This window comes from Pongo abelii, chromosome 14 (genome assembly GCF_028885655.2).
Source record: "Pongo abelii isolate AG06213 chromosome 14, NHGRI_mPonAbe1-v2.0_pri, whole genome shotgun sequence".
NCBI classification, from domain to species: domain Eukaryota; kingdom Metazoa; phylum Chordata; class Mammalia; order Primates; family Hominidae; genus Pongo; species Pongo abelii.
Window position 1 is genome coordinate 47668091 of NC_071999.2, and position 23640 is coordinate 47691730.

Genomic DNA, 23640 nt, shown 5'->3' on the forward strand with positions numbered 1-23640 from the left:
TCTTCAGCCCAGGGTTTTCTCTCATCTTGGGCTGCCAAGCACTAGCAGCAAGGTTGTGGGAGGGGGTGTTCTCTGAGGACAACTTTCTACTCTTTAAAAGATGACAGTTGACTTTCAGTTTCTGGTCCAGCATATAAAAAGCTCGAAAGTAGCCACTATCTCCTAACAATAAGCAAAAAAACAGAACAAACTGAAAACTCAACAAATCTTCTTAGATTTTGATACAATTTTAGTACTTGTCCCTGCCCAAATCTCATGTTGAAATGTAACCCCCAGCTGGGCAAGGTGGCTCTCGCCTGTAATCCCAGAACTTTGGGAGGCCGAGGCGGGTGGATCACCTGAGGTCAGGAGTTCGAGACCAGCCTGACCAATATGGCAAAACCCTGTCTCCACTAAAAATACAAAATTAGCTGGGCGTGGTGACACGTGCCTGTAATCACAGCTACTTGGGAGGCTGGGGCAGGAGAATCACTTGAACCTGGGAGGCGGAGGTTGCATTGAGCCAAGACTGCACCGTTGCACTCCAGCTTGGGTGAAAGAGTGAGACTCCATCTCAAGTAAAAAAAAAAAAAAAGAAATATAATCACCAATCTTGGAGGTGGGACCTGGTGGGAGGTGTTTGGATCATGGGCAGATCCCTTATGAATGTCTTGGGCTATCTCCTTGGTGATAAGTGAGCTCTTGCTCTGAGTTCACATGAGATCTGGTCATTTAAAAGTGTGTGGCACCTCTCCCTACCCTTCTCTCTCTTGCTCCTGCTTTTGCCATGTGATCTGCCTACTCCCACTTCACCTTCTGCCATGATTGTAAGTTTCCTGGGGTCTCTCTAGAAGCTGAGCAGATGCCAACACCATGCTTCCTATAAAGCCTGCAGAACTGTGAACCAATTAAACCTCTTTTCTTTGTAAGTTACCCAATGTTAGGTATTTCTTTATAGCAATGCAAGAATGGCCTAATACAGATCTGTAAGAGAAGTGAGGTTACAGGGCAAACTGCTACCCTCACAAATTGGAGGTGGATATGGAGAATTAAAACCTATCAGAGTGGAAACCCATGAGCAGAAACCTCCACAAGAACCAGTGCTGGGTTCAAAAATCTTAAACTGTAATTAATAAATTGCTGGGGGCTCAGTATGGGCAAGAATGAGAATTAAAAACTCCAGGGTTCTCCAGTCACAGTGGGATCCTCACACCTTTGTGAGTTTTACCTCCATGAATTCAACCTGCTTCTCATGGTGTATATCAGAGAAAAATTCCTTCTTGCTCCAGCAGGGTGAAGGGAAAAGAAGCCATTTTGAAATATGTCAGAGATTTCTAATTCTTCTTAACAAGGTCTACTCTCAGGAGAAACTATTTAACCACAGCCTAATCTGCCAGGGGTTTAGCAGGGAAAGGGAAATACCCAACTCCAGGTCATCTAGCCATCTTGTCCAACTTAAAGGAAGGAAAACTGAGAAGCACTTGAAAACTTCACAGTCCCAGAGGTACAGGCTCATGAAAAGACTTTAGAAGTAATCGTAGAACCTTAGAATGCTTTCTTCCACAAGCGTCTTATTACTACATTATGAAAGGTCTATTTATAGCATTTTCTTCTACCTGGTGCATCATGTCCAAGTTCAAAAATATTCAAAGGCACTCTAAAAGGCAAGAACACAGTTTGAAGTGATGGAGCAAGCATCAGAATCAGACTCAGATATGGCAGGGATGCTGAAATTATTAGACCAAGAATCTAAAACAACAATTAATATGCTAAGGGCTTTAATGGATAAAGTAGACAGTATGTAAGAACAGATGGGCAATGTAAACCGAGATGGAAATTCTAAGAAAGATCAAAAAGGGATAAAAAATATTGTGACAAATGGTGTATGATTTCACTTACATGAGATGTCTTAAAAAGCCAAAATCATAGAATCAAAGAGTAGAATGATGTTGCCAGGACCTGGGGGGAGAAAGAAATGAGGAGTTACTAACCAACAGGCATGAAGTTTCAGTTTAGCAAGATGAATAAGCTCTAGAGATCTACTGTACAATATTGTACCTACAGTCAACAATAATGTATCACACACTTAAAATTTTGTTGACAGGGTGGATCTCATGTTAATTGTTTTTACCACAATAAAAAAAAGTTAAAACAACAACAATAACAACAATACTGTAATAGAAATGAAGAATGACTTTGATGGGCTTATTAGTAGACTGGACACAACTGAAGAAAAATACCTGAGCTTGAAGATATATCAATAAAAACCTCACAAACTGAAAAGTAAAGAGACAAAAGCCTGAAAAAAACAGAACAGAATATCCAAGAACTGTGGGAAAACAACCAAAGGTGTAACATACATGTAATGAGAATACCAAAAAGAGAAGGAAGAGGGAAAGGAATAAAGGAAATACTTGAAACAAACAATAACAGAGAACTACCCCCCAAATTAATGTCAGATATCAAACCACAGATCCAAGGAAGCTCAGAAAACACCAAAAAGAAAAAATGCCAAAACAACTACACATAGGATTATCACATCTACACTACATAAAATTAGAGGTAAAGAAAACAATTCTGAAAGGAGTCAGAGGCAAAAAAACATCTCACCTACAGAAGAGCAAAGATAAGAATTGCGTCTGGCTTCTCAGAGACCATGCAAGCAAGAAGAGAATGGAGTGAAATATTTAAAGTGTTGAGAGAGGGGAAAAAAACCTAACCAGAGTTCTGTTCCTGGTGAAATAATTATTCAAAAGGGAAGGAGAAATAGATTTTCTAAGACAAACAAAAATTGAGGAAATTTGCTGCTAGTAGACTTGCCTTGCTTGCAAGAAATGCTAAAAAAAAAAAAAAGTTCTTTAAAAAGAAGAAAAATTATATAGGTCTGAAATTTGGACTACATAAAGAAAGGAAGAGCATTGAAAAATGAAGAAGTGAAGGTAAAATAAAAACTTCTTATTTTTCTTATTCTTAACACCTGGGTATTTATCCCGTGTATTCAAGGCTGGTTCAATATTTGAAAATTAATGTAACTCATCACATCAACAGGCTAAAGAAGAAAAATCACATGATTATATGAATAGATGCAGAAAAAGCATTTGACAAAATCCAACACCCATTCCTGATTGAAAAAAAGAAAAAAAACCCAGGAAATTTGGAATAGAGGGAACCTTGCTGAACTTGATAAAGAATATCTACAAAATACCTAGAGCTAACATGACACATAATGGTGTGAAACTAGGAGTTTTCCCACTAAGATCAGGAACAAGGCAAAGATGTCCCTTACCATTCCTCTTCAACACTGTACTAGAAATTTTAGCTAATGCCATAAGAGAAGAAAAGGAAATAAAATATATACTGAGAGTGAAGGAAGAAATAAAACTCTCATGGTTTGCAGATGACATCATTATATATGTAGAAACCCTGAAAGAATTATCAACAACAAAAAAAAAACTTCTGGAACTAGTAAGTGATTATAGGAAGGTTGCAGGATACAAAGGTAATATACAAAAGTCAATTTCTTTCTTATATACCAGCACCGGACAACTAGAATTTGAAATTAAATATGAAATACAGCTTATGCTAACACTTCTCAAAATGAAATACTTACATATAAATCTAACAAAATATTCATAATATCTCAATAAAAACCTACAAAACTATGACTAAAGAAATCAAAATAGAATTAAATAAATGGAGAGACATTCTATGTTTATAGATAAGAAGACTCAATATTGTCAAGATGTCAGTTTTTTTCAACTTGATCTATAGATCAAATGAAATTCCAATAAAAAACCCAGCAAGTTAGTTTGTGGATAGCAACAAACTATTCTAAGGTTTATGTGGCAAAAGACCCAGAACAGCTGACACAATATTGAAGGAAAAGAAAAATTTGGAGTACTGTTAATACCTGACTTCAAGATTTAATATAAAGCTATAGTAATCAAGATGGTGTGATATTAATGAAAAAATAGACAAGTAGATCAATAGAACAGAATAGAGTCCAGATATAGACCCACATAAATATATTCAACTGAACTTTGACAAAGGGATTTAAGGCAATACAACAGAGAGAAGGTAGTCCTTCAACAAATGGTGCTGGAACAAGCATATATACATATATCGACATGTGAACCTAGAACAGACTTTATACCCTTCACAAAAATTAATTCAAAATGGGTCACAGACCTAAATATAAAACACCCAATAATAAAACTTCTAGAAGATAACATAGAAGAAAATTTAGGTGGCCTTAGGTTTGACAATGACTTTTTGGATATGACACCAAAGGAATGCTTCAATGCTTTTTAGATATGACAACAAAGGAATGCTGTTGTTCATGAGGGAACAACAGACACGGGGGCCACTTAGGAGTGGAGGATGGGAAGAGGGAGAGGAACAGAAAAAATAACTATTGGGTACTAGACTTAGTATCTGGGTAACAAAATAATCTATACAACAAACCCCCGGGACATGAGTTTACCTATAAACAAACCTGCACATGTACCCCTGAACCTAAAATAAAAATTTTTTTTTTTAAAAAAAGAGGAGATTAGGACACACAGAGTGAGGCATCAGGGGCACACATGCATAGAGGGACAACCATGTGAAGAGACAGCAAGAGGGCAGCCAGCTACAAGCCAGGGAGAGAGGCCTCCCTGGAAGCTCAGGGAACAGAGCTTCCCTTATGGCCGTCAGAGGAAACCTACCCAACCAGCACCTTGATCTTGGACTTCCAGTCCCCAGAACTGTGAGAAGATAATTTTTTGTTGTTTAAGAAAAAAATAAAAAGGAATTATTCATGTAAGGAAGAAATTATACATTGGTCTTCATTAAAATTAAAAATTTCTGCTTGAAAGACAAGCCACAGATGGGGAGAATTTGCAAAACGCATATCTGATAATGGGCTGCTATCCAAAATATACAAAAAAACTCTTAAAAACACAATAATAAAATCCAAACGACCTGATTTAATATGTGCCAAAGACATTAATAGACACCTCACAACAGAATGATGTCAAAAAAGATGTTCCTTATCACATGTCATCAAGGAAATGCAAATTGAAACAATCATATATCACTACATACGTGTTAGAGTGGTCAAAATCCAGACCACTGACAACCCCAAATGCTGAAAAGGATGTGGAACAACAGGAATTCTCATTCATTGTTGGTGGGAAAGCAAAGTAGTACAGCCCTTTTGGAAGACAATTTTGTGGTTTCTTACAAGACTAAACATACTCTTACCATGTGATCCAGTAATCACCTTCCTTGATATTTTTCCAAAGGAATCAAAAACTTATGTCTACACAAAATCTGCGCACAAATGTTTATAACAGCTTTGTTTATGATTGCCAAAACTTGGAAGCAACCAAGATGTCCTTCAGTAGGTGAATAAATAAATAAACTGTGGTACATCCGGAAAATGGTGTATTATTCAATGCTAAAAAGAAGTGAGCTGCTAAGCTATGAAATGACATGGAGAAAACCTAAATGCATATTATTAAACGAAAGAAACCAATATGAAAAGGCTACATGCTATATAGTTCCAACTGTATGACATTCTAGAAAAGTCAGAATGATAGAGACCGTAAAAAAATCAGTGGTTGCCAGGGGTCGGGGAGTGGGAGGAATGAATAGGTGGAGCAGAGATTTTTAGGGCAGTGAAAACCCTCTGTATGATACTATAATGGTGGATATGATATGTACCACTATACATTTGTCCAAACCCGTAAGATGTACATCACCAATATTATCACCCTAATATAAACTATGGTATTTGGGTGATAATGATGTATCAATGTAGGTTCATCAGTTTGTACGTATCACTCTGTAAATAAATGCAAATGTATCACTTTGGTGGGGGATATTGATAATGGGAGAAGCTATGAATGTGTGGGAGCAGGGGCCATATAGAAAATCTATGTATCTTCCTCTCAATTTTTCTGAGAATCTAAAACTGCTTTTAAAATTAGACTGTATTAAAAATAAAGAAATAATGAGGGTTGCTGCTCTTCTATTTCCTATAGAGCAGAAAATTCATGCTTGGAGGTGGGAATTCTTGGCACTGGGGCCTCCCTGTGCTTTGAACTTATGTTGTTGTAGAGTGCCTGATATGGGCTCACCAATCTCCTCTTTTATCCATGGTCACTTGCCATCATGGACCCCTTGCATCCCTGCCGTAATTTCTGTCTTGTCCTATACTTGGGAATTTCATGAAAGGTGATTTTTAAAACCCAACATTTATAGTCAAGAGCATGGACCTTAGAATCAGAAAGCCTTGAGATGGAATTCCACCTCAATTATTTGCTATTTGTGTGACACTGGACAAGCTGCTTAACCTACCTATGCCCCATGTTTCCTCTGGAAATGCAACACATCCCTGCTTCAGTGGGTTGGCAAAAGGAATGTAGTAGATTATGTGTGTAAGAAAGCTTATGTCACTCAGCGCATGAGGTAAGCCCTCAATATACGACATCTATTTTCATTCCTGTTGGATCCAGATGCTTGTACCAATTTTATGTAAATTACCACCTAAATGCATGTAGTCTTATGGTTTCCTCTTATTGCTCCATGAGCGAAACCGAATGCTCCCTAAAGCCAAAAGAATGATGCTCACATTTCAGTATTGAACATATAGTAATTGCTCCATAAACATTTATCAAATTGATTCATGGAATTCCTACTGTATGTAGTGTGTGGTGCATCAAATTAAGTATTAGACTACAGATGTACCTATCTTTGAGGAATTTATGGTTTAACAAAGAATTTCTCAAAAGAGCTTGTAATTCTATATTTTCTCTCTTAACCAGTTCCAAATGTACTCATTGCTAGAAATGAGTTAGTGGCTGGAAATTTAAGCACATGGTATGTTTTCACATCTCCTCACATAAATGGACAGACCCAATAAATCATAGAACCATGATCTGAAATGAAGTTGGGAGAAACTATTTTCAGTACTATAAGCAATGGCCTGAAACCCCTGCCTCCCTGGCTGTACATCTGCCTCTCTTAACACCAATGAGATGGTGAAGATATGTGTCACCTTTTACGTCCCGTGGTTTGCTCCCTCTTCGAGCCTCACAGTTTGCTCATCGGTAAAATGGAGTAATGATAATACTTGTGAAGATTAAATTAGGCTATGTTAAGAAACGGCTAACTTCTGACTTCTATTAGGCATTCGATAAGCAGCAACTGGCATTTCTTGGCTTCACTTCTCAGCTGAGCTTTGGTGTCCATCACCCTAGCTGCCCTTCCCCCATATGCCAACTTATCTCCCTCTGTTTCCCTTGGCAGGGATGGCTCCTGTCTTTTTCACTGCTGTATCCCTAGCACCTAGTAGTGTGTGTACATGAATAGAGCTCTAAAGATGTTTGACAGCCAAGGATTATATTATAAATACAGGATTACTGTGTGAGGGGCAGCCTAGCTTCTTCCTATAGTAATTTTCCCCATACAATATATGGTAGTTGCTCAACCTGCCACAAAAAGGCTTCTCTAAAACACTATGAGGTTTTCTACATTTAAAAATTTCTATTGGCTGGGTGCGGTGGCTCACGCCTATAACCCCAGCACCTTGGGAGGCCAAAGCAAGAGGATTGCTTGAGCCCGGGAATTTGGCAATATAGCGAGACCCTTTCTCTAAAAAAAATGTTTAGAAATTAGATGGGCATAGTTGCACATCCTTGTAGTACCAGCTCCTTGGGAAGCAGAGTTTGGAGGCTTGACTGGGTGATTCCTAGAATAATTAAACAGAATTACCATATGATCCAGCAATTCCAATTTTGGGTATAAACTCAAAATAATGAAAAGTAAAAATGTAAACACACTTATACACCCATAGCAGCATTATTCACAAAAGCCAAAAGCTGGAAAAAAACCCCAACATCCATCAAAGGATGAATGGATAAACAGGATGTGTTATATACATACAATGGAATGTTATTCAGCCTTAAAAAGAGAATGAGATTCTGATACATGCTACAACATGGATGAACTTAGAAAACGTGCTAAATAAAATGAACCATGCACAAAAGGGCAAATATTGTATGATTCTACTTATGCTATATCTAGAAAATTCATAGAGACAGAAAAGAATATAGTAGTTCCCAGGGATGGAGGGGAGCAGGTGGAAAGGGGAGTTATGTAATGGGTACAGAGTTTCTGTTGGGGGTGATGAATAAGCTCTGGAGATGTGATGATTGGGACGGCTGCACAATGATGTGACTATACTTAATGCTGCTGAACTGTATACTCGGAATTGTTAAAATGGTAAATGTTATGTATATTTTATTGCACGCAAAAAGTCTTATTTAGAACAGTTCAACCCAGCAGGAGAATCTTTTCTGCTCCTGCTGACAGGGAGCAGGGGCAGGGAAGGAGCTTCCTCCCAGAAACTCCGGCCTAGGCAGCCTCCCCCGTACTGCTTGGCACTTGTAATTACCACTAGCGTCCGACTGTTCCTCACAGTCTCAACTGGGGACTGTGTCAGTTGGCCCCTGTCACATCCTGATTGCCTTGCAGAAACTGCCTTCCTGGGCTGTAATTGTCTTTTCAGATTACCTGGATGCACGGATGGTAATCATTTGCTTGAACGTCATTGTGTCCTCAGCATGACACTAGAGGCTGGGCATAATAGAGCGTGAATAGAATTCAGGTGACTTGAAATTTGGTTTCCCCAATTGATTTTTTCCCCACCCCACTCCCCAACCCTTCTCAGCTTCTCTGGCACATTGTAGCTTTCACTTCCTTGACAATATGGGCCGATTCTCTGCGTAGAATTGGCATCTTGGTGCTCATTTGCATTTTCTACTGATGACATCCATATCAGAAGAAACCTGCCTATACTGTAGATCAAAATGATTTTTTTCCATCCTTGGCTGCCAGAACAATTCTTATCACTGAAGATCAAATATATTCCATGAGCTCATATATCATCATTACCTACAATACAAATTCTGAAATCAAAGCAGACCTAGCAATTTTATTGATGTTCAGAGCGGAACAGAGCCCAGGTCACCCTGAATCAGTTGCACTGCCTTTGCCTTGCTGACAGCAACAAACATGTCACTGACAATATTACCAAAGAAAAGATGACTCAGTAAGTTCCATGCAGAAGGTAACTTGTCAGTGACAGGGATGGGATATTTTTATCCTTATAACTCAGTGCTAATGAAATTGGTGGGAAGAACATCTGACTGAGAATGTGTCCCCCAGGGAGCAGGGAGAAGCAGAAAGCACCAGAGTTGGCCTCTTTTCAAAGTCATTTTTCTCAGTACTCTCATGATTTAATCAGGTGGTCTTAACAAGAGCTGAGGAGTGGAGGACCAGAAGCAATAACCAGTAAGGCCAGTTTTGTCATTCTTAAGCATGGCCTGTGGACAGCTCTGTAAGGCATGGACAATCTGTCATGCCTGGATCTCAGTTTTCTCATTTGTGCAGTGGAAAGAATCACACTATATGGTCCTTTGATTTTTGGAGGATTAAATGCTTTTCGTCAAGTGATTTGAGATCTAAGAATAGAAAGAATTATAATACAGGCACATCTCACTCTCATTTTACAGTTGTTAGCAATTATTGAGATACGGAAAGAAAGATGCCCAGCCACAAGAGGTTACCATCTGCCCTTTACTGGCATTTGGGGAAGGAAAGGAAATTAGAAAAGAAAAAGAAAATGTCAGTATGTTAGAAGAAGATGAAGGGAAGGAGATAGGGTAAGACATTGTGCCAGTGGTCCCCAAGACCACCCTCAGGTTTGATGATTTACTAGAAAGACGCACAAGGCCCAGAAAAGCAGTTACACTCATGGTTATGGTTTATTACAGCAAAAGGATATGGATGAAGCAGCAAAGGAGAAAGATACATAGGTCAGATTTTAGGAAAGATGAGGGACAGAGTTTCTAGTTATCCTCTTCCGGTGGAGTTACATAGACAGTGTTTAATTCTCTCAGCAACAATGGGTGACAACATGTACTAAGTATTGCCAAACAGGGAAGCTCACCCCAGCCTTGGTGCCCAGTGAGTTTTATTGGGAACCAGTCACGTAGACAGGTAGTGCCCACAGAACTGGCCTTAGCTACTCAGTCTCCAGCTTCCCTAAATGGCCAAACTGACACAGCATGGTCCACAGCCTCAGGTATACAAAAGCATGCATCTACCATAAGGAACATTGTCAGCATAAACTATCTGGTGCAGCCCTAGGCCCCGGGTATACAAAGACAAACTTATCAGGCAGGATATTCCAAAGGCTCAGAGAATATCTCGCAGCAGCTGGTCAAGAGCCAGTCCTTCCTTTGAAATGTGCTGGGTTTGGGGTCTGCTGCACAAACGTGAAAAGAAGTGAAGTCCAAATTCCTTCCACCTGCTCTCACTGAGGACAGAACTGTGACTGCCTAACAGGTTCACCTTGCTGGTTGCCTAGACAGAGCCAATTTATCAAGACAGGTGAACTGCAATAGAGAAAGAGTAATCCATGTGGGGATGGCTGTGTGGGAGACCAGAGTCTTATTATTACTCAAATCAGTCTCCTGAGCATTTGGGAATCTGAGGTTTTAAGAATAATTTGGTGGGTAATGGGGGCCAATGAGCAAGGAGTGCTCATTGGTCAGGTTGGAGATGAAATATTAGTGAGTCAAAGCTGTCTTCTTGTGCTGGGTCAGTTCCTAGATGGGGGCCACAAGATCAGATGAGCCCATTTATAGATCTGGGTAGTAGCAGCTGATCCATCAAGTGCAGGGTCTGCAAAATATCTCAAGCACTGGCCTTAGGTTTTACAATAGTAATGTTATCCCCAGGAGCAATTTTAGGAGGATCAGAATCTTGTGGCCTCTAGCTGCATGACTCCAAAATCATAATTTCCAATTTTTTGGCTAATTTGTGAGTCCTACAAAGGCAGTCTTGTCCTCAGGCAAGAAGATTTGTTTTGGGAAAGGGTTGTTATCATCTTTGTTTTAAACTTTAAACTAAATTCCTCCCAAAGTTAGTTCAGCCTGTGTCCAGGAACGAACAAGGACAGCTTGGAGGTTAGAAGCAAGATGGAATTGGTTAGGTCAGATCGCTTTCACTGTCTCAGGCATAATTTTGCAATGGTGGTGGTTTCAGAACAATGTTAAATGTGCTGAAATCCTACATGCTATGGAACTGCTGAAAAGCTAAAGCCATATTGCAAACACATAATTCATCCATGACTATTCCTTTTTCTCAAGCATCTTTTAATATTCTTCATTTTTCAGACTTGATTCACCAAATTTCTTTTAGAACTCAAGGCCAGGAAAACAATTACCCTTCATGTTACCTTTTCACCTGCTTTCTTTAAAAGCCAATGAGAGCATCTTTCCCTCTTCCTTGGCTGCCAGGGTGTTCAGAGGGAAGTTTTGTGCTTATTGTCTGCAGCCTATTTTCTGACACAATTGCTCTCTTCTCTTCCCCTCCTCAGTGTGACAGAGTAGAAAGAGCATAGTTTTGGACCCAAAGACATAGATTCAGATCCTGACTATTCAACACACTGACTGTGTGGCCTTAGACCAATCACTTAACCCCTTTAACCGTATGTCCTTGGTAAAATGACTTTTCAAGGTTGTTGAAAAGATTAGAGATAAGGACATAAAGTGCCTGGTGCTTGGTAGGTGCTAAATAAAGGATAGCCATCTTTTTTTTTTTTTTTTTTTCTAAAAAATAGTCTCCCAAAGTGCTGAGATTACCCTTTTAGTTATTTTTAAATGTACAATAAATTACTGTGAACTGTAATCACTCTGCTCTGCTATCAAATATTAGCTCATATTCATCCTATCTAACTACATTTTTGTACCCATTAACCATCCCCACTCCCTTCCACTTTCAGCTACCCTTCCCAGTAACCATCATTCTACTGCCTATCTCCAAAAGTTTAATTGCTTTAATTTTTAGCTGCCACAGTGAGAACATGTGAAGTTTGCCTTTCCATACCTGGCTTATTTCACTTAACATAATGACCTCCAGTTCCATCCATATTGTTGCAAATGACAGGATTTCAGTTTTTTTCTTTTTTTTTTTTTTTTTGGCTGAACAGTATTTCATTGTATATGTGTACCACATTTTCTTTATCCATTCATCTGTTGATGGACACTTAGGTTGCTTCCAAATCTTGACTATTGTGAATAGTGCTGCAATAAACATGGAAGTGCAGATATGTCTTCAACATTCCTTTATTTTGGGTATATGCCTAACAGTGGGATTGCTGGATCACATGGTAGTTCTATTTTTATTTTTTTGAGGAGCCTCCATACTGTTATCCATAATGGCTGTACTAATTTACATTTTCACTAACAACATATAAGGGTTCTCTCTTCCCCACATCCTAAAGGGTAGTTATTCTTATTACCACATCTTTTTCTTTTCCTGCATTAATGATTTATTTTTAATCTTTGAGATATTTTTGTTATTGTTGTTAATGCATTACTAAACCTCCTTAAATCTCCTTGATGCGGACAGGATTACACACTATAAATGACTTTTAAGAGGTACTTTGTGTGGTGGATGTGAGAAGAGGCCTCACAGGTTTCTGATTGCAGGAAGCAAATCGACCAATGGCCCCAAATCCTGTGCTTTGAAATCCACAGCTGCATTTGTGCTGAGGCCATCTTCCCATTGGGCTGCTCCCTGATGAATACCACAGGCATACTAAGGAAGACCCCTTCCCAGGAAATGCAGTGTCTCTTTGATAAACAATTTTGCCCCATCAGGCTTCCTGAGCTTTTCTTAGAACTGCCCTGTGGTCCAAGATGCATGCCCTCAACCCTCCTGTAACTGTAATAGGTCCATTGCCCGACGTGTGGCAAGTCAGTACACTGAGACACCAGGTTGCAGCAGAGAAAGAAGTTTAATTATAAGGCTGCCTAACGAGGAGATAAGAGGGAACCTCAAATCTGTCTCCCCAGGGAGTTCTGGGCTAGGATTTTTAAGAGTGTGGAGATTGTTGATTGACGGAAGAGTGCAGGGTGAAGTCATGGAGGAGGGAGATGAAGAAACTGTATTCTCATGCTGATCTGGTTCCTTTGTGGAGGTCTTCAAACTGCTTGCCATCAGCTGTTCAGCTGTTTTGCTGGAATTCAGGACCTGAAAATCACCTAAAGCAATAGCCTCATTATTCTAAGGTCAGAAATTTTATCTCTAGGAACAATGGGGTTGCAAATGGTCAGTATCTAGTGTTATGGTGACTTTTAGCAACAAGGAAGTGGGCCAAGGTGCAGCCTGATTACTGCTTAATTATAACTATATGTCTGTCCAGAATTCGGGTTAACCCTGTGAGCATGGCTTCACTCCTTCCTTCTAGCCTCTCTCTCTCACTCGAGACAGACCTGCATTGTCATCTGATGGTTCTCTCAGCCTCTCCTGAATCCCTCCACATTTTCTGTAATACATTCGTTCCATGTTTAAATCTCATCTCAGCATCTGCTTTTTGGAAGCTCCAGAGTTGTCCATAGACTGTTGGCCTAGAATGTGGTGATTGACAGGGTGAGAAACTCTTCTCTCTTTATGGAGAATGAGCTGTACCCATTTGGGACCCAGTGTAGTGGTAGCAGTACCTTCATCGAGCTGTGATCTTAGTACTCGCTCTGCAACAAATCCACATGTGTAGTAACTGGAGACACTCTTCTCACTCTTCCTTGGGGTGCTTGGTTGCATTCTAGAAGGAAGGAGTGGTCCACACCTTGCAACTTCCATCTTGGACACAAGATCATCCCGGACCAAAAGAAAAATCACAAAGACCCTTTTTGTGTCTGGTCCTCAGGGGATTGAGCTATTTAAAAGTTCTGATATGAATGTTTATAGGATGGATTTTCCTTCCTTAAGCAAAACACCTCCCACCATGGAGCATTCCTCGACTGACTAAATTACATTTTAACGCAGATTCTCAGCTGTTTACCTGTCCTACCTTAATCAATAAGGCACCGAGAACAAATAGCTTGACATCTATTAGCTGAATCAGTGTGAAAACATTGTGGAGCTTATTATTGCACCTCCAACTCTGTTCAGATAACTGAAACTAATTGAAACTATTTTAAAAGCTCATGCATTTGGGACAGTTTTGATGCTATTCAGTCTCAGCCGAGACAGTGATTCTTCTGAATATATCTATATTACTAGAACATTACTTGCCATGTACTGGCACTGTTTACCTGTTCTAGATACAAGCCCCAATCATAACCATGGCTCAGCCAAGCTCTGAACCCAAAGGGCCCACCTGAAGGGAGAGGGGAGAGAGTAAGTGTGTGAAGGGTGTTCTAGGCAACCAGAAGCAGACAGTTGGCCACACGTATACAACAGGCCAGGAGCTCGGCCTGAGTGGGTGAAGCTCTGGGACAAGGGTGTCTTGTAGCTGGTAATTGGCAGAAATCCAAGCACAGCAAATGACCAAACCTGAGAAGGCCCATCAGTCAGTGGTGCGGCTCCATTCCCTGAGATGGAAGGATCTTGGTCAGCAAAGTGCAGCAGAGACTCAGGCAGGGGCAGAAAGAGCGGGAAGCCAGTTATTAGCAGGAGACTGGGTAAAAAATAAGGCAGAATCCTACATGCTGGAAATGCATTCTGAGGTCAGATTGTGGTTCCATTCTGAGGACAGTGTGGAAGCAGTGTCAAAGCTGACAGTACTGCAGGGAAAAGCTTCTTACCTTCCTGACAAGGCAGAGGATGGGTGTCTGATTGCAGAGTGTAGGAGAAGATCAAATTTCCTATAAGCCTGTGGGGTGAGGCTGGGGACAGAGAAGGGAAGAAAAGGATCAGGGAAGGAAGGGGTTAAATTAAGAACGTTCAGGAGATTGAGACACAAGCAAAACATTACAGCTGTAAACTGAAAATAAAATCCTAAGCCTCCTAACCAACTGAACGGATTCCATCTTGGCCAAAAGGACCTCAGAGAAACCTGAAAAACTGAATTTTTGGCCCTGATGGGAAAGGAGATTGGACATGCCCTGTTATCCTCCCTCTTTTGGAGTTTAGGCATAACTGACCAGCATTAATGTTAAAATAGAGATCATAAGACTGACAGAATGGACTCTTTTTGTGTGTGTGTGTGTGTGACAGAGTCTCGCTCTGTTACCCAGGCTGGAGTGCAGTGGCGCGATCTCGGCTCATTGCAACTTCCGCCTCCTGAGTTCAAGTGATTCTCCTGCCTCAGCCTCCTGAGTAGCTGGGACTACAGGCATGCACCACCACACTCAGCTAATTTTTGTATTTTTAGTAGAGATGTGATTTCGCCATGTTGCCCAGGCTGGTCTCGAACTCCTGAGCTCAGGTAATCCACCTGCCTCAGCCTCTCAAAGTGCTAGGATTATAGGTGTGAGCCACTGCACCCAGCCCAGAATGGATTCTTGTTGCAATAAGATACCAAATTATAAACAAGACCTAAGGCTATGCCAGGCAAGGATTAAAGTCATGCCCTATAAACCATAAAATCTCGTTAAATGGTTTTTTTTAATTATTATTAACCTGGTATAATGTGGCTTACTTTCCATCCTGACTCTGGTACAGCATCACATGACAGAAAGCAGATCCCCTCGTCTTAACTTAAGCATTCCTTTCTACTGACTTCAAGTCTTTAGACAAGCCTTAACTCTTTCAACAAACTGTCAACTAAAAAAATCCCTAAAACCCACCTTGATTTTTAAGTCCTGTCTTCAAAATGTCCCGCCTTTTTGGACTGAACCAAGTATTCCTTCCATGTATTGATTTTTTATTTTATCTCCAGTTTCTCTCTCACTGAAACATACAAAACCAAACTGTAACCCAACCACCTTGGGTGTGCTTTCTCAGGACCTCTTGAGACTGTTTTCCCTGGGCTCAGAATAAACTTCTTTAGAATATATTACAGAACTTGGTTTTTCTGTTAACACAGCAAAAATAAAAAAAAAAAATCAAAATCTAGAAAAAGGAAACCCCATTGTCTCTAAACTCCCACCAACACATTACTGTCAAAGACATCCAGGATATGAATTTCTTTCCTCTCAGCTCTCCAGCCCTCTGAGCAGATTCAGGGATGGTTTCTGCATAAGGAACAAGGAGGCTGTGTGGTTTCTTGTGGTAGACCAGCACCCCTCGGCAGCTCCAGGAGCCTCTGTAATTCAGCCTTCCTCTTAATGTTACTGTCACCCCAGATGCCAATGCAGAGACTGGAGCTTCCATGGTACTGCAGCCAATTTTGTTTAAAGGAGCACTGATTTTAGGAGATTTACAAACAGAGGCATCACTATCCATGTGTCAATAATATAGCAAATTAGCATCTTTTCTTTTCCTGGTGCCTCCAAACTTATTAGTTCATTCTTCTTCCCCCTTAATAGGGAAGTCAGAGGCATTTTCCCTTTGCCATTAGCGGCTTCTGAAACTATGAGCACCATGAAGCTGTGAGGTCTCCTGGTTCCACCCCTGGTCCCACCATTCATTCACTCTCGTATATCCATAAAGGATGATCCAGGTGTTCAGCCTCTGCTCCTACAATGACACCCCATTGTCATATCTTTGCTAACTTTTCCTCCTTTCTGGAAACTTCAATTTTAGCTGCTCATTTGCTTAATTACCTCTATTGCTGATACTCACAAAAAGACTGAAGATGTAACAGATGGTGCCTTGGGATGGATGGATGTTATGGATGCAGAACTGTCAACACACCTATCTCAATTCCATTTTAACTTTCACATTATGTCCCCCCGTGGACTGTTGGCAATGAATTAAGCTGATGTGTGCTGCCGGCGCCCGGATTCATATTGAGCTCAGTAATTCTTGTTGCCTCCTGTGCTTCCTCCTACTCTCCCTCCACAGTATGTTTGGCTTCCCAGTGCTTTTGTAATGATCTCTGTAGCATCTTTAAAAACTATTCCACCTCATTTAAAATGTAGCATAAATGATGAGGTTTTGACAAATTAAATAACAATAAGAAAACATTTTCAATATTCTGTATTTTTCCATTAAGCTCCAAAAAAAAAAAAAAATAGCCATTATAAGAGCACCATTCTCAACCCACAGTTAACGATGTGTTAGTCCTGGTTTCATTAAACACCTCATTATTCAAAGATTTATAATTCAGTCCAAGAAATCTCCTCTGAAGTTGAAAATAGATCTGATCTCAGTTTAGAAACTTACTTTTAAAGAATTTGAATTAAGATTGAGTATCCAATGAGGACCCTAGTTAATACATAAATATCTTAGGATGTTAAAATGATGGACCAAAATCAACAGAATGAAACTTAACACAGATTATTATTGAATGCTGTGTGAAAGCTGGAAAGTTATAAAATAGAAAGAGCAGATATTAGGCATTTGGGAGTTAGAAGACCAGACTTTGATCCCGGCTCTGCTTCTAAATAGCTATTTGACTAAGCTATTTACTGGTGCTCTCTGGGTTCAAGTTACCTCATCCATCTAAAGATCGCTAAGACAGCTTCAGGCTCTTAAAGTGTCAATTGATTATCAAGTACAGATTTAATTCTCCACTAAAAAAGACTAGGGCTCTTTGGAGAAGTGGCTAATTCCAGGCTGGCATAGTGTAGGTAAGCCTGGAGAATAATCTTGCTCTACTAGAAAGTAAGGAAGTGTGAAAAAAAAAAATCAAAAGACAACAACGAAAAAAGAAAAATTAAAAACAAACAAAAAAGGGCATGAAAAAAAGATGCAAGAGCCAGCTGAAAGTGTTCTCAAAGGCCAAACTGGAACAATATGAGCACCAACATAATTAAATATAATAATAAATTATGAGAAAGAGAGCAATTGATAAAGCAAGTGGAGTACAATGTTAGCAACAGTGAATCTGGGTAAAGGATATAGGAATGTCCTTTGTACTCTTATTCTTATAGGTCTGAAATTATTTCCAAAGAAAAAGAAAAAATTGCACACACGAGCAAGCATGTGTATGTTTAATATGCAGATTCAGAGCAGCTTGGCTTTAGAGCTCAGGTAAGAAAACCCAAAAACCTAGGTGACAAAATGTGTGCTATGGAGCCAAAGTTCAATATGCATGAAAATATCCTGTTTAAACATTAAAACACATATCGGGGTGTTGGAGTTAGCTTATTAAACTCATTGCTGAGTTTTGCTCATTAAAAGGGAGTGAGAAACTGAGGTACTTTTGCAGACGAGTGACCAGTGAAGGGTTTGGGAATAAGCTCTAAAAGGAAATTGAAAGAACTGGCAAGAGAAAACTGAGATGGGCGTGGGGGAAATGAAAGTTGTTATCAGATATTTAAAAGACCAAAATACTCCACAAGTAAGATTTATTCATTTTAGCTCCAGGGGACAGGAGCACAGATAGACTTGACTCCATAGAAGAAGTAATCCTTTCCTATTAGACTTTTTCCATGAATGAAATAGTTACCCTGCCAGGTAGTAAATTCTCCTTACTGAAAGTTTAACCTCTACAATAATTGACCCAGAAATGCTGTCCAAAGAATTCTCACTGTGGGGGAAGGTTGGTCTAAATTGGTGCTTCCTAACCCGTTGACTAGATAATCTAGGAAATCCTTGAAATTATTTGAAGGGTTGATTGATTAAATCCATGTATACCCCGAGTATAATCTTCAGATTCAATAAATAGTGTGTCTTTCACTTTTCTTCATTTTCCAAGTGTACATAGATGCTATTTGATTAATACAAATTTTCATTTAAAAACCTTTCAGAATTCATATTAGCCTTTTGATGTTACACTTTGTTTCAGTATCCATCAGTGTTCATCCATACAACTATAATCATGTGTGAAATCTGTTAGTTCTGTGTTTCTTTTTTTAAAAAAAAATTTAAAAATGTGTTCTCCTGTGAAAGAAGCCTTAAATAAAGAGGTAAACTATATTCTCCGATAGGAAAACTTAATATTATAAAGATGTTAGTTTATCCTCAAAATAATTTATAAATTTAGTGCAATTTTAATTAAAATCTCAGCTATTTTGTGGTGAGCAGATGAAGGGAGATTTCACGAATTGATTCCAAAATGTATTTGCAAGAATTAATCTTCAAGAATGCTCCGCCCCTCCAAAAAAAAGTATAATAAAAAGGTTCTTGTCCTACCTAATTGCGAATTCATTATAAAACTACAGTGATTCAACAGTGTGATCATGGAGCTGAAGGAGATTTTGGATGAATGGAAAAGGAGAAAAGATCTTAAACCAGACTCACATAAGTAAGAATTCAGCATGTCATCAAGATGTTGTACAGAAAATGAAAGACACTTAAGGTATTTTAAATACAAAAGGATTTAATTCAGATATGTGCTTACGAAGTTATTGAAAAAGCTAAAGGAGGTATTTCAGGGCAGGGTCTTTGGAATGACTTCCAGAATAACTGCAGGCCTGCCTGCCAGGAACCCTACAATCTTAGGCCCTACCAGTAAGGGAGGAGATCAGAAGCCCACCACCACCACCACAGAAACTATAGAGTCTAAGAATGTGCTACCATAGCTGGGATCCAGGAATCAGGAATGTGCCATCTCCACAGCCTCAGTTTCTAGCTGAAGAGCTAACACTGGATTATGACTGCAGAAATATGCCATGTTTCCAGGACTTTTTTTTTTTTATACTTTAAGTTTTAGGGTACATGTGCACAATGTGCAGGTTTGTTACATATGTATACATGTGCCATGCTGGTGTGCTGCACCCATTAACTCGCCATTTAGCATTAGGTATATCTCCTAATGCTATGCCTCCCCCCTCCCTCAACCCCACAACAGTCCCCAGGGTGTGATGTTCCCCTTCCTGTGTCCATGTGTTCTCATTGTTCAATTCCCATCTATGAGTGAGAACATGCAGTGTTTGGTTTTTTGTCCTTGCGATAGTTTACTGAGAATGATGATTTCCAATTTCATCCACGTCCCTACAAAGGACATGAACTCATCATTTTTTATGGCTGCATAGTATTCCATGGTGTATATGTGCCACATTTTCTTAATCCAGTCTATCATTGTTGGACATTTGGGTTGGTTCCAAGTCTTTGCTATTGTGAATAGTGCCGCAATAAACATACGTGTGCATGTGTCTTTATAGCAGCATGATTTATAGTCCTTTGGGTATATACCCAGTAATGGGATGGCTGGGTCAAATGGTATTTCTAGTTCTAGATCCCTGAGGAATCGCCACACTGACTTCCACAATGGTTGAACTAGTTTGCAGTCCCACCAACAGTGTAAAAGTGTTCCTATTTCACTTTTCCAGGACTTTTAAAAACCTGCATGAATGCACTTATCTTGCATAACCTAATTTGTACTGAGAATTTTAGGTGCAAAATCAGTGCTTGGTTGAGAAAGAAGATTGAAAAGAGTACTTGACTGATGGCGAGATACCAGAATATCTGCAACAAGTATTATCAGGAATAATTTATCATCAGGGAAAACAATAGTAATTTAATTATTTACATATTGTAAAAAGGGCCTGGGCCACTTATATTTAAAAAAGAAATAGTAATAATAGAAGTTGAGAACCTATGGTCTCGGTCAGAAGTTAGCAAACTTTTTCTGTAAAGGGCCAAATAGTTCATTTTTAAAGTTTTGTAACATATGGTCTCTGTCACAACTACGTGGCCACCATAACAGGAAAGCAGATGATGTATAAGTGAATGAATGTGACTGTGTTCCAACAAAGCTTTATTTACAAAAACAGATGGTGGGCCAGATTTGGCCCATGGGCTGCAATTTGCCAACAGGTAGTCTGAAAAATAGTCATTGAAGTATCGTCTTCTGTTAAGACTCTCTAGCCCTGAAAAACGTGCTAATGTGATTATTGATAAGTGCTTATCTATCAAAATTTTTTTATATATTCTCTTAGCTTGAAAATATTACTTGTAGAAATTTCATTTGACAATAGAATAATTTGCTCCGTGTGTTGTCAAGTTCAAAAAACAAAAGAAATTAATAAAATGCCAAGCCATTTAACTTTAAAGTGTCTTTCAGCCTAAACAGTTCATTAATTCACACATTTTCACAGGGATGTGTGACAGAGGAATGCGCATCTTGCTCATGTCTTTGCGCTGAAAGAGGGAGAGTAATCTAGAATTGGTATGTTTGAACTGAAGTATGACCTTGTATAAACTGTCACATTTTATCAACGTTGCCAAAGAGCCTGAAAATGGGGTTTCTCTGAGGCAAGCTTACCTTTTCTCACCATGTCTATACCACTATTATTTCCTTCCTCTAAAATCACAAGCACATTTACCCACACATGCTAACACACCTGCACAAACTCTCACACAGAAGTGTATACATGTGAGTGCACACATACTGTTATTTTTTGATGACCTCAGTTTTTATCAACAAGTTCACAGTACACTCTCTTTGAGATGGTGAACTTCATGTAACAAGTTAATACGAACTTGTAATCATATTTCTATTCCATAATGCTAATGACTCCTACTATAGAATTACAGAGCATGCTGGGCTAAGAAGTAGTTGGTGTTCCTACTGATGTTAGCTCATCTTAGCTCACCATTTATCCAATTGATTGGGGATTTTACAGCAAAACAAAAATTCTAGAATCAGATTTTTTGAGGTGGGATAGACTATAGAGATTATCAAGGCCAACCTTCCTTTTTTGCAGAATAAGAAACTGACGTCTGGAGAAGGGAAACTACGCAGCTTGTTAGTAAAGCTCAAATATTGAACACCTGCTCTTTTGGTGATTCAATCTTCTAACAAAGAGAGTTTTCTTACACAACAAACAACTTCAGAAATGTTTTAAAAATAGAAAGTACCGAGAGAAAAGTCCACTGGACTGCTCAAAGAACATTTGGAAGAATTTCATGTTAATCAGGTTTCAACATAAGCTATTCACACTCTTACCTTGTAGATGTCATATGAGTATTTTTAACTTCAGCAAGTTAAGATAGATGGCTCATCTACATTTAAAATTTTTTTAATATGTTCACTTAATCATATGCAAATGACCAAAGAGTTTGGTTAATAAATAGAGCCTCAAAAAATTATACCTCAGACATGAAGTGAAAGCAAAAATATAATGTCAAGTATTATTTTGCAGATTTTATATGTCATATAGACAAAATACAATTCTATTTATGTAGAAAAACCATACTCATCTCTTGCTTAATACTGGGTGGTATTACCTTGGAGTTATTTCCACAACTGTCAGGATAGGGATTAAAATAACTTGTGTTCTGAACATCAGGAAGGCTGATCTTCAACTCTGCTGCCTTCTTCTCTTAAGTGGGTTCTTGCCAACCTCTTTGGTCTGCACATTTGAAAAAAGATTCTTGTCAGCAAAATCTGAGAACTAGTTATCTTGGTGAATAATGGGAACATCTTGTCTCAGTACAGGAGATTAATGCTACCTCTGTGGAATGGACTGTGATATCTGCAGGAAATTTAAAACTAGAGGCCAAAGTTTCAGTAATGCACCTTTGAGAAAGCAGAGTTTGCTTGAAAATTTGTACTGCCCGAACATGTGATATAAGACAGGAAAATCATTCCTCATCACAGCATAGAAAAAGATCCAGCCTCTTAGTTATATTTAAAAATTACTAATTTTTTTAAAAGTGAAGCAAGGGACACTTAGGCGGTTTAATGTGTTTAGCAAGTTTGAGGATAATGCAGAAATATCAGTAAACATAGAAAGGAAGGTTATTGAGAAATTAACACTAAATATATGTCAAGAAAAGCTGGGGAGTGAAATTCTTAAATTCCTAGGCAGACATGGCATTTAGGATTCTTTATCTCCAAAGCATAAAAGATAATGATGTAATAAGCCTTTTTTTTAGCAGAGTTTTTTTTTTAGTTGAATGTTTTAAAAGCAAAAATATTATCACATTTCTTTTCAAAGTCCATTTGAACCCAAGAGTTTATAAATAAGTTCAGGACTATCCATAATATCTACTGATTCTTCATTTACATTTATTAAATTGATGTCAAATTGTAAGAATGGAATATAGAATTATAGAAGTAAAACAATAGACAGGCATAGCTTAAACATGTAATTTTCAAAAGAACTCAGGAAATTGACCTCTGACAAAATAAGGCAGACTATGTATAGGGTTTTTTTTTTTTTTTTAAATATCTCTGTCCCTGCTCCTTCCTCAAACCAGAACCGTGCTAAATAAAAAAAAAAATGGTTCAGCAAATCAGAAACACTGAATTTATGGAAAATACAATGCAGACAGGCGCTATATAACCTGTTTGATATAATGGCTAGAGAACATTGCCAAAAAGCACTTTTATATGAGGTCAAAATAAGATATTTTCATATAGTCAAGGGTTTTGCAAATATTTTTCCCATGCTAGCCATGAAAAAATTACTTGAGGATATAGTCCAGCAAAACAAAAAAGGAAACCAAGAAATGAGGCACAACGTGGGTTCATAGAAATAGTGGAGCTAATCAGAAATGAATTGAAAGGAAATTTCGGTAAAAAAGGGGAGGGATAGCATTGGGAGATATACCTAATGCTAGATGACGAGTTGGTGGGTGCAGCGCACCAGCATGGCACATGTATACATATGTAACTTACCTGCACATTGCGCACATGTACCATAAAACCTAAAGTATAATAATAATAATAATAATAATAATAAAAGGAAAAAATAAAAAATAAATAAATAAAATAAAATAAAATATACCAAAAAAAAAAAAAAAATTTATGCAATGTGAGGACTATAGTAGTAATGGTGCATTGTATTCAGGAATTTTGCTAAATGGGTAGATTATAGT

The 23640-nt window shown here is 38.7% G+C and overlaps 1 long non-coding RNA gene across 1 annotated transcript; it reads right to left on the minus strand.

Moving 5' to 3' along the window:
* Nucleotides 1-12818: 12818 nt before the first annotated feature.
* On the minus strand, nt 12819-22164 carry LOC129049677 (uncharacterized). The gene is made up of 7 exons (XR_008512926.2): nt 22045-22164; nt 15612-15714; nt 14628-14708; nt 14377-14500; nt 13542-13642; nt 13314-13448; nt 12819-13082 (listed from the first exon to the last, which is right to left on the minus strand). It is a non-coding gene; the product is annotated as an uncharacterized LOC129049677 (long non-coding RNA).
* Nucleotides 22165-23640: the final 1476 nt, after the last annotated feature.